This window comes from Moschus berezovskii, chromosome 2, assembly GCF_049115385.1.
Source record: "Moschus berezovskii isolate FMDL1 chromosome 2, NW_MosBer_1.0, whole genome shotgun sequence".
Classification (NCBI taxonomy): Eukaryota; Metazoa; Chordata; class Mammalia; order Artiodactyla; family Moschidae; genus Moschus; species Moschus berezovskii.
In genome coordinates, this window is record NC_142461.1 from 31,590,526 (window position 1) to 31,604,915 (window position 14,390).

The 14,390-nt window shown below is 45.9% G+C and overlaps 1 pseudogene; it reads left to right on the top strand.

Annotated features, from left to right (window-relative positions):
- Positions 1-353: 353 nt before the first annotated feature.
- LOC148778513 (F-box only protein 27-like) lies at positions 354-3,464 on the top strand (annotated as a pseudogene).
- The last annotated feature ends 10,926 nt before the right edge of the window (positions 3,465-14,390 follow it).

Below are 14,390 nucleotides of genomic sequence, written 5' to 3' on the forward strand. Positions count from 1 at the left end.
AAACAAAAAAAGTTTATTGTCTTACAGTTTCCTGAGTGTCCCATCTGGAAGGTTGAGGCTCTAGATGTTTCAAGATGCCAGCTAGGGCTGCAGCAAGGAACCTCAATCACTCACCATGTGGACCTTTTCACAGGGTTGCTTGAGAGGCTTGTGGGATGGCCTCTAGTTCCGCAGAGTGATTGTCCGAGAGAGCATGGTTACAATGTCTTTGATGCCTTAACTGCAGAAGACACCCACCTTCACTTTCATGGCATTCTGTTGGTCACACTGACTAAGCCCAGTACAATGTGGGAGGGGTCTACATAAGGGAATGAGCAAGGACCAGTGGGAGTTTTCTCAAGGGGATTGCTACCATGGTCAGAAGAGTGAGATGTGGAAGAGAATGATCTTGGGACCAAACAGACCTGGATTCAAATCTCAGGTCCTTGACTTACTCCTTGTGTGATCTCAGCAAGTCACTTAAATCTCAGGCTTCAATTTCTTCTCTGTAGAATGAGGGCGCTTCCCTGGTGACTCAGATGGTAAAGAATTCACCTGCAATGCGGGAGACCTGGGTTCAATCCCTGGGTTGGGAAGATCCCCTGGAGGAGGGCATAGCAACACATTCCAGTATTCTTGCCTGAAGAATTCCCACGGACAGAGGAGCATTGGAGGCTACAGTCCATGGGTTCGCAAAGAGTCGGACATGACTGAGCAACTAAGCATGCCACAGAATGAGGATAAAAACAATACCTCCAGCATCAGAAAGAGTACAGGAAGTTACAAGGTGTTCCTCATAGAACTTTTTGTTCAGGTCAAGCCCAGAGGCTGCGTTTGGTAAATGGGAGTTTGTTTACTGGGATTACAACATAGGCAGATAGAAACAACTGTTCTAGAAGCAAAAACCATCTCTGTTGTTAGAGAAATTGAAATGGAATTAGTCTTGCTCAGGCTTCAAAAGCAGGAGAGCAGGCCTCTGACTGACTTCTGACTCTGCCTGGACAATGTGCCTGCCAGGAAGCAAATTGTCACCAGCAAATCAAGAGTTACTTTAGAGAAGAGAGGGTGTGGGTCTTGGAATTTCTGGATCCCCTGGGGACCTAGTCAGCCCCCTGGGGTCTGGAAAATCTTGTGACTCACAAGGTGAAACAGACAGCATTGTAAAAGTTAAAGAAAAACTAGAGCTGCATTTTTTGCATGCAAACTGATGACAAACCCACAAAACTGCAATTTGAAGTCTCACCCATGGAGTGGACACATCGCCGGGAACCCTTTCCCAACTGGGACTTAAGATTACTGTCATTCGGGATTTCCCAGAACTGTTCAAATCTGGACATAGGTTTTGGCCCAGTTGGATCTTCTCTACCGTTTCTCTTTCTTTTCTTCCAAGAACTGTGTATTGAAGTTAAGTTAAATAATCTTTTATAAAAAATTGAAGTTGTTTTTGGGTAACCAGCGGTTTCTTTTGTTAACAAATCTTTCAAACCTAAAACAAAACTTTCAGCAAAACATCTGTGGTAGACTGAATAATGCCCCCCAAGGATGTCCATGTCTTAATCTCTATTCTGTGAGTAGGCTACCTTAAATGACAAAAGGGGCATCCTCAGGTGGTGCTAGTGGTAAAGAATAAGCCTGTCAATGCAGGAGATGCAAGAGACATGGGTTCAATCCCTAGGTTGGGAAGATCCCCCAGAGGAGGAAACAGCAACCCACTCCAGTTTTCTTGCCTGGAAAATTCCATAGACAGAGGAGCCTGGCAGGATACAGTCCACGGAGTTCAAAGAGTCAGACACAACTATGGCAAAAAGGATTTTATAGATGGAAGCCAATAATATTGACATGGGGAGATTGTCCTGGATTATCTGTGGACCTAATGATGCAATCACAGAGTCCTTATAATAGGCAGATGCACTTGACACTCCGGGAGCCTGGCAACCCTTCTTCCTCCTCCACTGCTTCCCTCAAGAGCTTTGCAGAGTCAACTCACAAATCACTGCAGAGAGAAACCTACTTCAACCAGATTCATCCCAGCATCCCCAGACCAGCCCTGCAGAGAAGGCTCCTTGGTCAATGCACTAGAGTTTCCAACTCTTTGCAAATCCCCTCCAGGCAGGGAATTAAAACAAAAAGATAGACGGGAAGGAGGAGGAGCTATCTGAGAACTAAACTTTCCCCAAACACTTGAGCAAGTCTTAAAACATCCTGAGGACTGGGGCCCGACAAGTTCTAACTTACCACGAGCTCTTCCCCCGCTAGCTGTACCAACAAATTACAAGGGAAAGGTTGAAAGGGGAGTTCTGAGCTTTTCGTGACAGTGCGGTTTTCTCTTTTACTCTCCTCTCTCCTCCTCCATCTCCCTTCCCCATTATCTGATTCTGATATCTGGCAACACTCTGTTGCAGGTAGGTAGGAGCTGGCTGGGCCCACTGAGCACAGACTCAAATTGATCCCCACCTCTACACCCTGCTCACCCATCAGCATCCTTCAGAAAAAGGTTAGCAAAAAGCCTAACCTTCCCCTTAAGACAGCATTTAAAGGTAATGTTAATTTCTCCTTGGACAAGTAACGCATATTCATGAAAAAACTACAAAGAAGACACTTAAGATCATTCTTCCAACCACCAGGGATAACACGCTATCAGTATTTTGATGTACAGTAAACTCTTGACATTCCCAAGAATTGTATTTCAAGATCTTCATGAATCTCCAAATTTAAGAAAAAGGAGGCAGCACAGTGAAGGCCCACTGGTGAGGAGCACTGGCTGGGACATGGGGAGGTGCTGAGCTACTTGCCCCCAGGCATGCTTCTCAGGCCCTGCCACCAGGGGTGCTGGCGAGAAGGCCAGGACCTGTGGCAGAGCATCCTGCCGGATAACCATGCCAAGTTGTGGCCCGTCACCCGCACTTGCCTGCCCCCTGCTGAGGGCCCCAGGCCCTGCATCCTGGGCCGCTTCTGTGAGCACAGACCCATAGGACACAAGCCCAGCGTGAACCCCATGAAGATATCCGGAACTGTATGATGCTGAGCAGTAGCAACGACTCGGAGGAAGAGGAGGAAAACGTGAAGGTCAGGCCGGAGACTTCTTGGGAGGCGAGCTACTGTCCTGCCTATGGGTGTGGGTACAAGGGAGAACTTTTAGACTTGGAGAAGAAGGGTCTGTGGCTGGAACTTCTGGAGAGTGGAAAGACTGGATTTCTGTCTCTCGCTGCTGGACAGAACAACAAGGCAGTGATTGTACGTATCAGCCAGTCATCAGACTTCTAGATGCCAACTATGCCATCCTGCAGCATTTCTTTCATAAACGTTTTCCCATCCTGGGGCAGACAGAGAGTTTCTCCTTTTGGATCATGCATACATTGACTAACATCAAGAAGGGCGTCCACTTTGTGTGGTTTGACCACAGTGTTGAGGGCTTTGATTCGTGGCCTGAGCAATGTGGAGTCTGTAGGCCCCAATCCAGTGTCATTGTATGGGGCTATCCCTAGGCCATTCTTGTAAAAAACAACCTGACCATACCTTCCAGGAGCTGGAACTATTGGCTGGGCCACCTCAGTAATCAAGGGCTTGCAGTTCCTGGCATCCTGAGATCTCCTAGGTCCAATTAAGGGTCCTACTGGGCCCTGCCTTTGAACTCTGGAAGCTCCAAGAAGAACGTTCTTACATCAGATTTACTGGCTGTCGCTGCTCTAAGGCAGCCCCTATTCTACGCCCCTGCGGTTCAGCCCCCTGTGTCCTCTGACCTTGTCTTCTGTTTCTGCTGTAGAGGCTTCATTGGTCACTTCCAGGAACCCTCTCCTCACCTCTGAACTAGAAGCTCAGCCCTGTGACTGAGTCATTCCAGCCCCTAACCTTCTGTGATTTCAAGACTGCGACCAGGACTCAGAGCTGAAAGTTAAACTAGCTTAAAAAGTTGTTTGAAGGCAGAGGGTTCTGCCCACCCTGTGAACAGTGAATTTGGTCACCCTGAGCCCAACCCTGCCCTGGATTGTATGGTGTATAAAATTATTATTTTGTTACTTTGAAATTTGAATATGGAGATAATAAATCAGGAATATATCTTCCAATCATAGGTAAATATAACATATAGATACAATATTTGCCTTAAAGATAAAGGAAATATTAGGGGCAACCAACCTCAAGAAGCTTTACAGAGAAATTCTAACTCCATGGAAGCAACCTAAGTGTCTAGTATCATACAAATAGATAAAGAAGATATGACATATTCTATTATATATATATATCACATTTTATATATCACATCTTTTATTTTATCACATCTTATTTTTTATGGCTGAATAATATTATATTATGCTGTTGTTTAGTCACTAAGTTGTGTCAGACCCATTTGTGACCCCAAGGACTGTAGCCTTCCAGGCTCCTCTGTCCTTCAGATTTCCCAGGCAATAATACTAGAGTGGGTTGCCATTCTCTTCTCCAGGGGATCTTCGTGACCCAGGGGTTGAACCTGTGTCTCCTGCATTAGCAGATGGATTCTTCACCACTGAACCATAAGGGAAGTCCCAATATTATGTTTTTATATTCATATGCTCAGTCACAAGAGAGAATGAAATTTTGCAACAACATGGATGGGCTTGGAGGCTATGGCTTATTGAAATAAGAGAAAAACAAATGCCACTTATATATGGGATCTAGAAACACAACAAACTAGTGAATATAACAGAAAAGGAGCAGACTCACAGATACAGAGAACAAACTAATGGTTACCAGTGGGGAGAGGGATGGAGGAGGAGCAAGAGAGGAGTAGGGAATTAAGAGTTGAAAACTGTTGTGTATAAAATAAACTACAAGGATATATTCTACAACACAGCCAATACTTTGTAACTGGATTATAACCTTTAAAATTGTGAATCAATAGACTGCACACCTGTAACACAGTGTTGTCCATCAACTATACTCTGCAAATTTTTTTTAACGGAAAGAGAAAAAATGTATTTAAAATAAAGATCTAACAATAGTTTTAAAAGAGAGAGAAACTGTAACTCCATATCTAATCTTTAGCATCATAAGCTTCAAGGATATCTCAGTTTGAGGCTGAGGGATGGATAAAGTGCCACCCACTTTACAGATGAGGAAAATGAGGCCAAGGGGAGAGATCAATTTACCTGTGGCCCTCAGCTAAATGGGAGTCAATATGTGGCAGAGAAGGGAAATGCTTTGGCAGTGTCTGAAGAGAACAGGCTGGTGCGTGCATTGGCCAGGGAACAGGGAAGCCAGCAGGAACCCTGACTTCCCACTTGCACAAACAGGTTGAGCCTCCAACTTGATCAAACCCAAGTTTTACAGGATCTGCAGCCAGGCATATTGTCTGGGTTTGGAAAATGAGATACCAGTGAGGTTGAACATCCTCCTACTGGCTGGTGGCCACTCACTGAGATAGGGTGTGTGCTCCCAGGTATCAGAGCAGGGGCCAATGTATCCCCAGAGAAGGTAACCAAGAAGGAGAGATTCTCACCTGAATGTCACAGGAACACTTGGTTCAAAAGTGTGTGTCCTACCCAACGCAAGCAGGGTAAACTTGCCAGAGCTGAAAATCTAGGACCAGCCCACCTCCCATCCCTGCCCTGCACTTAACACTGCTTAATCCTGGTCAAGTATTCTGACAGCTAGCATCATGCAGTAACAAATCTGCCTTGAACAGAAAGATCCAGACACCGCGGACTGGCTGTTGAGCTTACACCTCCATTCCAGGGCAACCAAAGAGCTCAAGGCAATGCTTTGGATTTCTGTTGTAACCTGTAAAGCTGCCTGTCCCTCCCATGCTCCTCCAGGATTTAGCCTGAGGCTGAAAGCCCTCACTTGCCACTCCCTTTGCGCTGCCCGAAGCCAGCTGTGTGGAGTCCTCCATTCCTAGACCTGCCTGGGACTGATTCATCCGCTGCCAGATTTCCCTGAGTCCCAGCCCAGAACCTGTTCTCACCGCGCCCACAAAGCCCTGCTGCGAGCCCCTCTCTTGCGCAGGAACCTCTAAGAGTCTATTTCTTTTTCCTCCACCACGCCTAAGCTCCTATAGCTTCTGTCTTCATATTTTATCTCCTCAGTGGCTCACCAAAGAGACAAAGGAGGAGGGTGATGAGAACAATCCTCAACGGTTTTTTAAAAAGAGAGAGAGAGAAGGGGGAAAGATCTGCATGTCACTCTTAGAATTTTAGCTAGCTCATACTTCCAAATGGCCTAATGGGATTATTGAATTTAGAAAGATCAATCACTCAAATTTTAGGATGGCCTTTGGAATTCCCCAAGGATCTCCAAATTCTTGGGAAATGTTTGGAAAGAAAAATTAATAAAGTTTGGAATCATTTCAAATACACACAAAAAATTATTTCAGACCTATATATTGTTTCCTCCTAGAGTTGGACTGTGAAGAAAGCTGATCGCCGAAGAATTGATGCATTTGAACTGTGGTGCTGGAGAAGACTCTTGAGAGTCCCTTGGACTGCGAGGAGATCCAACTAGTCCATTCTAAAGGAGATCAATCCTGGGTGTTCATTGGAAGGACTGATGCTAAAGCTGAAACTCCAACACTTTAACCACCTCATGCGACGAGTTGACTCACTGGAAAAGACTCTGATGCTGGGAAGGATTGGGGGCGGGAGGAGACGGGGATGACAGAGAATGAGATGGCTGGATGGCATCACCAACTCTGTGGACATGAGTTTGAGTGAACTCTGGGAGTTGCTGATGGACAGGGAGGCCTGGCGTGCTGTGATTCATGGGGTCGCAGAGTCAGACACGACTGAGTGACTGAACTGAACTGAAGATATAGACACACTTTTACACAAAAAATCTTTGGTACCCATGTCTCCCACATGCAAATCTATGCATATTTCACCTTCACACAAACTCGGAGTCACCAGGGCATGGAATATACTTATATTAAATGTATTCATTGTTTATTTGAAATTCCAATTGAATTGGCCATTATAAACCCTATCTGGCACCCCTAACCCTAAGGATCTACCTCTAGGTCCCCCACAAAAGTACTCTCACCTAGCCCCACATAGACACACTACCTTGAACATGAACCCTGATCCATTGTGAATTTTCTCAGTTTTCATCTGAAAATTACCAGGGCTGATGATACAGGGAGAAGAAGGCTATTTTCAGGCCCTTCACTCATTTGCCTTACTCCTGATCTCACTTAGGAAGGCAGTTAGTGGCTCAAAGTTTGAGGTGTTGCAGTGTGCAAACTCACCAAGTGCCAAAGATCTGTAGTATCCCAAAAGATTAGTAGCGCACTTATTCTAATTTTTCCCTCCACAACAGTTCTGGTTTGGACTAAGAAAAGGCTGTAAGTATAGCTCATATGAAAAGTTTAATTCCCAGGTATTAGAGACAATCAAAGAAGTGGAGAAACCTGGTGTCCACGGGGTCGCAAAGATTCAGACACGACTGAGCGACTTCACTTTCACTTTCACTTCAAGGTAATATCCCAGAGACATCCATGACAGCAGTGGTGTGATCTTAGAAGTGTTGAAGGATGAGAGGTGTGTTCTGTGCCTGTTATGAGTGTCCCCCAACCCTGTGCTCCATGAGACTACATCACCATGGAGACAGGGTCTCAGGGCATCTCTAAGTCCCTTCCCTGCTCATCACCTAGAGAGCTGGGTATCCTCCAAATTGGTGGGCTCTTTCCTATTGGCTAAAAGCAAAGACCTCCCAAGCTCCTGGTAGGATTCCTTGAAACATATCTGTCAGGGACCTTTCCCTTGTTGGGTACAGATCAACAGAATCCCTCATGTTTTTGACTCCTCCTAAAACAAGCTGATTGCAGCCATGAAATTAAAAGACGCTTACTCCTTGGAAGGAAAGTTATGACCAACCTAGATAGCATATTAAAAAGCAGACACATTACTTTGCCAACAAAGGTCCGTCTAGTCAAGGCTATGGTTTTTCCAGTGGTCATGTATGGATGTGAGAGTTGGACTGTGAAGAAAGCTGATCGTCGAAGAATTGATGCTTTTGAACTGTGGTGTTGGAGAAGACTCTTGAGAGTCCCTTGTACCGCAAGGAGATCCAACCCGTCCATTCTAAGGGAGATCGATCCTGGGTGTTCATTGGAAGGACTGATGCTAAAGCTGAAACTCCAATACTTTGGCCACCTCATGGGAAGAGTTGACTCACTGGAAAAGACTCTGATGCTGGGAAGGATTGGGGGCGGGAGGAGAAGGGCACGACAGAGAATGAGATGGCTGGATGGCATCACCGACTCGATGGACATGAGTTTGAGTGAACTCCGGGAGTTGGTGATGGACAGGGAGGCCTGGCGTGCTGTGATTCATGGGGCCGCGGAGAGTTAGACAAGACTGAGCGACTGAACTGAACTGAACTGAAAACAAGCTCAGCATCCAAAGCTCAGGGTTGTAGCTAGAAGTTTGGCAATGGGCCTGGGATGGTGGGGAAGGAGGCATACTACCGGGTTTCCAAAGCTGACATGCCTCAGAGACCCGTACTGCAAACCATCTTCTTCTGAGCGTCTATGTCCAGATTAGTAGAATGGGTTTACTTAACCAGTCAGGTACTATCAGGGGAATCAAAGAAAGGCTGACTGTGAATATATGGTGAATTCTCAGAGGCATAGCCTCAAGATCTGAGACAAGAGACATCTTTCAAGAGAAAGATATGGTTTAAGGTTTCAAATGGGTTTTGTATCTCCAGGACCACTCTGCTGAGAAACTCCGGCTCTTTTGGATGCAGAAAAAAGACCTCCAGTCTCCTGGAACCCAAAGAATTTGGAGGAAAAAAAGAGAGCACTAGAAGGATCCCAGGGGAAATAAAAAGAATTATGAAAGGAAAGATCTAAACTTTAGCAAGAGGGCCAGTGTTCAGCACATCAGGAGTTTCCTATGAGTAAAAGATCCCTATGCATGAAAACTGACAGGATGATGAACTCTTCCCACACAACCTCTTATAGAGTCGACATTCCATAATGACACACAATCCCAACACGCTTCAAGGTGGGAGAAGAAGAGGACTTCCATGAGAGCCCAGCACTACTGCAAATCAGAAAATCCACGAAGATGTTTTAGTAAAAGCTCTTTGGTTGCCAAGAGCAGCAACTTTCTCCAGTTAGTCATGGTTGTTGACAGGGTAGCAGAAATGTCATGGAATCTTGAGGAAAATCATGGGACTGTGGAGCAAGAAAGCCAAGAGCCTTTGTGAGTCAGGGCCTTTGCTCCTGAGTACGTGTTCAGCTTGTCATTCCATTGCTCCAATCTCCTAAGAGACTTCTCAGCTCTGGTGACTACCACCAACTGGTCCTTGCTTCAGTGTCTTTTATTCACATTTATGTCAGGGAAAATCTAATCAGCCCCGCCTCACCCATTGGTGAGCCGTGATGGGGTCAGGTATGCTACCCGGGGTCAATCACTGTGATTGGCAGAGAGAACTAGGGCATTGAGCTTTGTTAAGCATGAGTAGGGGCAGGGCAATCATCATTAAGCCCGACAAGAAGAGAGGAAGGAGGACGATGAGAAGAGTCAGTCAGTCAGTTCAGTCGCTCAGTCGTGACCGACTCTCCGCGACCCCATGAATCACAGCACGCCAGGCCTCCCTGTCCATCACCAACTCCAGGAGTTCACTCAAACTCATGTCCATCAAGTCGGTGATGCCATCCAGCCATCTCATTCTCTGTCGTGCCCTTCTCCTCCCGCCCCCAATCCCTCCCAGCATCAGACTCTTTTCCAGTGAGTCAACTCTTCGCATGAGGTGGCCGAAGTATTGGAATTTCAGCTTCAGCATCAGACGAGAGACGCCCGCTCCGGCCACGCAGACGCGAGACGGCTGCACAACCGGCCACGCGCAGACGCGCGGCCGAGAGAAGCTGCCCCACGTCCAAGAGGCGGTGGCTGCGCGGGCACAGGAGCTACTCCACATTCAAGGTCAGGAGGGACGGCCTTGAGGAGATACCCCTTGTCCAAGGTAAGGCGCAGCGGCTGCGCTTTGCTGGAACAGCTGTGAAGAGATATCCCACGACCAAGGTAAGAGAAACCCAAATAAGACGGTAGGTATCGCGAGGGGGCATCAGAGGGCAGACACACTGAAATCATAATCACAGGAAAGTGGTCGATCTGATCACATGGACCACAGCCCTGTCTAACTCAGTGAAACTAAGCCATGCCATGTGGGGCCACCCAAGACAGGCGGGTCATGGTGGAGAGGTCTGACAGAATGAGAAGAGTAGACATCTTTAAAAGATGTGGCACTACTTTGTGTCCATTACCCATAATGGTGATGAAAGTTGAAGCCCATTCATTTAGTGGACTGAATGATAAGAGTTTTACATATATTATCCTGTTCAGTATTCCCTTCCTGTACAGTAGGCTTATTTCCATTTTATAAGTAAGGAAAACTAAAACTCAGAAAGGTAACTCACCAGGATCACTCAGCTAAATGGTTCAACTCAGGTCTATATGACTCCTAACCAGTTTATATTCAGATATTCTGGCCACAGCCACCAAACAAGGTTCTGTCTCTGCAAATGAAGTCAAATTAAATACACACAGGAAAAGACGATCTACTCCCTAAAGCATCCTAAATAAAGATGAAAGAGAAGGGAGGAAGGCCAGATAGAGGGGAAATGGATTTGCTTTTCCTGAGGAAACAAGAAGGATGAAATAGTAGAAAAGTGGAGGCAGTCTGGACCATGGAGGACCCTGGGTAGGGGTGGGAGGGGCAGAGAAAATGAAATCTAAGGCCATAGAAAAGTACTCATTTTAAGTGATCTTCTTGTTTGTTTTTGTTTTCCTTTGTTCCTGTACCAGAAGTGCCAATAGGGAAGAAAAAAAAACAAACAAACCTGCCATTGCTCCAGCAACAGACAGAGCCAGGACTCCGCAAGGCCTTTGCCAGGTCAAGAGCTTTCTCTACTTCCCCCACCCCCAACATTTCCATTGTCAAGATGAGGGGCAGAGGTTTGCTGAGACACACCAGTCAGAAGATGTGACAGAAATTCAGACCTCACTTGAATTAGAAGGGAAGCTAAAGAGAGGCATGAGGGGTGAAGGGCACCATGAAAAAAGTATTAGTCACTCAGTTGTATCTGAGTCTTTGCAACCCCAGGGACTGTAGCCCATCAGTCTCCTCTGTCCATGGGGGGCACCGTGGGCTCGGCCCAATTATAACCTAAAGACAGTGACAGAAATGGAGACCAAAAACAAATCCTGAAGCTACTCCACAGAGAAAGTAAGAGGACAGGGAACAGAGAGAAGTGAACACAGCTAAAACACACACACACATACCCTTAAAGACCTAGAAATAGATACAAATACACACAGAGAAACAGAGACCAGAGAGCAGGGAAAGCTGCCTTGTTTATTCTTGTGAAAGGCATCTGGATTTCTCGGTGTGATCCTGACTTGGGTTTTTTCCCTCATTTTCCAGCTGGACTGAATGGTGAAATGCCTGGCATGAGAGGTGGTGTGAGTCAGTCGCAGATCCAAGTCCATCCCTCTGCCCCCTGCCCTGCTCTTTGCCAGACCACACAGCTTCTCTGCCCCTCCTGCCAAGCCTGGCTTAGCTCACTGTCCAGGTAACACACTTCAAAGACTTGGGAGTGAGATGGAGTGGGCTGGACCAGCCTCCTAGGAAGGGAGTAGATTCCCCTCCCAGACCAAACACGTCTCGTCAATTTTCTTGAATGTCTTCCCTTCCTTTCATATCCCTGATACTTTGAATGATCCCTGGAAGTTAAAACTGGAAAACCCGATTTTTCACCAGGGCTTTATTGTCATTCTCTTTTGCACTGCCAGCCTGTGCGGCTTTAGTGTTGTGGGGTTGACCAGATGTCAGCCAATGCCAAAGAACAGTCTGGCAATAATAAAGTCTGTATGTTTATCCCTGGAGTTGGTTATGATCTCCATGACAATCAGAAACAAAAGGAGGTACTTAAATGACCAGAGGGCTTCCCAGGTGGCACTAGTGGTAAAGAACCTGGCTGCCAATGCAGAAGATGTAAGAAATGCAGGTTTGATCCCTGGGTCGGGAAGATCCCCTAGAGGAGGGCATGGCAACACATTCCAGTATTCTTGCCTGGAGAATGCCAAAAGAATGGACAGAGGAGCCTGATGGGCAAGCTCCACAGGGTTGCAAAGAGTCAGATACGACTGCAGTGACTTAGCATGCATGCATGCAAGTGACCAGAAGCCACAGGACATCAGCTAAAGTGTGTGCATTATCGGGATACTCCCGAGTGTGGGCCTTATGGCCCCCAGGCTGCCTACATCTCTTAAAGTATTTCCTTTAGACTACTGTGTACTAACTATATATGTCCAATTTCTTATAGAAAACTGTGAAGATCTATGCAGTCAAACACACTCATCTTTGTGTCTCTGGTAACACCAAGCGAAAGACAGTGCCTGGGGTAAAGCGCTGTCATTCAACATCTGCTAACTTCATTTGCTGGTAACTTCCTCTAACTTTTTTGAAACATTACAGAACTTGAGAAACTTGGAAATAACTTAATATTTCTTCCTCTCTTAAGTCTTTTCTCTCTTGACAGTTAGATCTATGCATGAGATTTAGTACTGTCCCAAGGACTCAAAGTCCTACTATTGTACTGGTGGGGAATCTGAAGACAAAAATGGCATTGACCTGTCAAACAGTGGGGTAGGCAGTATTCCAAAATGACCCCCAATGACCCACATACTCCTCTCTAATCCCCTCCCCTCAAGTGTTGGTGGGACATGTAACTTGCTTCTAACCACTAGAATATGGCAACAGAATGTCAACTCCTATAATTATGCCACCTTATATGGCAAAGGTAAAGGGACTTTGTAGATTCAATTAATTTGCAGTTGACTTTGAGTGAATCAAAAGGTAGATTATCCTGGGTGGGCCTGCCCTAATCAGTTCATTTCAGTCCCTCAGTTGTGTTCAACTCTTTGCAACCCCATGGACTGCTGCATGCCAGGCCTGCCTGTCCATCACCAACTCCTAGAGTTTACTCAAACTCACTTCCATCGAATTGGTGGTCCATCCAACCATCTCATCCTCTGTCGTCCCCTTCTCCTCCTGCCTTCAATCTTTCCCAGGATCAGGGTCTTTTCCAATAAGTCAGTTCTTTGCATCAGGTATTGGAGTTTCTTCTTCAGCAGAATGAATATTCAGGGTTGATTTCCTTTAAGATTGACTGATTTAATATCCTTGCTGTCCAAGGGACTCTCAGGAGTCTTCTCCAATACCACAGTTCAAAAACATCAATTCTTCAGCACCCAGCCTTCTTTATGGTCCAACTCTCACATCCATACGTGACTATTGGAAAAACCATAGCTCTGACTAGATGGACCTTTGTCAGCAAAGTAATGTCTCTGCTTTTTAATATGCTGTTTAGGTTGGTCATAGCTTTTCTTCCAAGGAGTAAACGTCTTTTAATTTCATGGCTACAGTCACCATATGCAGTGATTTTGGAGCCCAAGAAAATAAAGTCTGTCATTGTTTCCATTGTTTCCCCATCTACTTGCCATGAAGTGATGGAACCAGATGCCATGATCTTAGTTTTTTGAATGTTGAGTTTTAAGCCAGCTTTTTCACCCTCCTCTTTCACTTTCATCAAGAGGCTTTTTAGTTCCTCCTCATTTTCTGCCATAAGGGTGGTGTCATCTGCATATCTGAGATTATAGATACACCCTAACGAGGTGAACTATTAAAAGAGGCTCTAAATGTTCCTTTAAGTTAGAAACTCAAACCAGCAGAGGTTATCCTTCTCCTCCTCCCTTTCTTCTCCTCTCTCTCCTGGAACAGATCCTTTTTGGTGTGGGTACAGAGGTTTGCCATCTATGGAGTCAGGGAGTCACTTCCACCTCTGAGTTTCCTGGGACTCCTCTCTCCTGTTCAGTCCATCCCAGCTGTTTCAAAGGTTCATTTCTCTCCACATGCCCCAATCTCTTCCTACCTTGACATGATGATCAGTTCTTGACTTCATTCACCAAGTTCAAATCAAACAAGTGTCCTCCTTCACTTCCTCCCAGTACCACCTCTCTGCCTTCCTGGGAAACTGAGACATAACCAGGTTCCAGGCAATAACTTGAATTCTCCTCCTAAGCTCAGAACAAGGTGCTCTTCTCGGCATAGTGCTTTCCATCTGGGCATTCATGCTCACACTGCCACGACTCTGTGGACATTCCTCAGATCGCTCCCAGCATCCCTGCTGCCGTCTCTGCGCTCAGGGCAACTTCAGTGGATGTACCCAGCCTGAACCTTCTCTCCATCTTTTTCCAGTGCTTCCTCTGTCTGGATCATCTGCCTCCCACTCCATCCTCTCAGATGTCCAAATTCGGAAACCCCAAAGTCACTTCTCCTCCACTAACCCACTTTCTTCAAATACTCTTTTATTGGTCACCGATTTCCTCCTCCATAATATAGAAGGAAAGCATCTCCCTATCTATTATGTAGAA